We start from the raw sequence: 1,715 nt of genomic DNA, 5'->3' as shown, positions 1-1,715 counted from the left end.
TCATGCAGTTGCATTTCACAGCTGGCCATAGATTTGACTCCACTAGTAGTGTGGGTTCAAAAAGCTGAAATGCCTTAAAAGTAGTATTTAAATACATCAGCCCCAAGAAGAAACCTTAATATTTTTAAAAGATCCCAGTAGTGCTTTCAGGACAGCAGAAGATAACTGGTTTTTACTTTTGATTCCAGGGTGTCTCCTGTGGTCCGTATTGGTGTTCAAAATTCCACTGTGCTAATTGTTGTCCAAAACCTGCTCAAAGGTAGGTCCAAAAACTTGAGGGGAAAAAAAAAGAAAGTTTTTTTTGGCCCAGGCTGTATAACAGTGATGGACAGAATGGTCTTTCCTTGGAAAACAGGACCTGCCTGCCATGAAGAATTGATCCCAAAGTTGGCGTCAACTTTCTGCAAAGCCATCAGAGGGAAAAAAAAAATTCCTTCTGGGCTTCCTTCACTGTCTCACCCCTGTCCACTTGCTTTCCAAAATGCAGGCAATGAGATACATATCCATGACCATGCCTCTTCAGGGGAATAAACTCCTCCTACATGCTTATTTATGAGGATATTGTCTATCAGGTGTAAGGGCCTGCAGCTGATGCTGTAGGACAAAAAATCATAAAAACTGGCTACAGACTAGGGAACACCTGAAATGTCAGTATTATTTCCAGTTGCCAGAGGGAAAGCACTTACTGGAATTATTCTCGTATTATTTCACCATTAGAGTTTCTAATTAAAATGCAAGCCCTGACTTAGCTGGGCAGTGCTAACATGCAGTCTCCAATCAAGACAAGCTATGATTTTAGTCTTAATGCATTAAGGAGGGTTTTGCTGTGCTTGTGTGAGTATTACCAAAGTCAGATGCATGCAAAAAGGGAGAAAAACTATTTATGAGTGCCAAAGCACCTTCTTTCTTCCTCCCCCAGATGAAGCCAGAAGCTGTATGAAACCTTTTCTCTCCTTTTCTCTTCCCATTTTTTGGGCAAGTGGGAGTCAGGTGGTTCTTGGTGGCAAGAGATTCCATCATCCTGCAGAGGCAGGGATGTTGCTAGTCCTGGGGAGGATGTACAGGCTTGTTGCAGCATTTTTGAGAGAAAGAGGACATGAATGATGAGATTTGAGCTACTCCAGGCTAGGCCTCAGATTTGGGCCTTGTGAGGCCTTCAAGCCTCTGATGCAGTTAGAAATTAAGAGTTTGTGGTGCAGTTAGAAATTTTATTAAGGTGTGGTGGGGTGCGTTTGTCTTGTCCAGCTTCCCGTTTTCCTGAGATTTCCCTGGCTTTTCAGGCTGGTGTGAACCATGTGCCAGCCTCCTGCTCTTTAACGGGCTACCAGGGAGATGCCTGTGCCTTGTAGCTGCATCAGTGGTGCTCCACTTCCTTCACAGGCTCAGCAGGGAATTAGGGGTTTGAAAGAATCACAGTTTTTGCTTAAGCACTGCGGGATAATGGGAAGAACACTCAGTCCTAGAGGAAGGCTTCTTCAGATGTTCCCTGTTCTGTCTCTTGCCAGGGCTGTCTGGTGTCAGAGAGAACCAGAGGCAGCACCCTGCTCGAGGAAACCTACCTGGGTTTGTGTGCCATGTTTTTAAAGAGAGCTTAGTACAACCTTGTGACAGTTTCAACTATGACTTTGAATAAAATCTGGTAAGATATTAACACTTGAACTTTTTTGGAAAACAATTATTCATTCAAACTCAGATTTTTTTGGGGAAAAAAACCA

The sequence above is a fragment of the Lonchura striata genome, chromosome 1A (genome assembly GCF_050655825.1).
Source record: "Lonchura striata isolate lonStrDom1 chromosome 1A, ASM5065582v1, whole genome shotgun sequence".
Lineage (NCBI taxonomy): Eukaryota > Metazoa > Chordata > Aves > Passeriformes > Estrildidae > Lonchura > Lonchura striata.
This window is presented reverse-complemented; position numbering follows the sequence as displayed.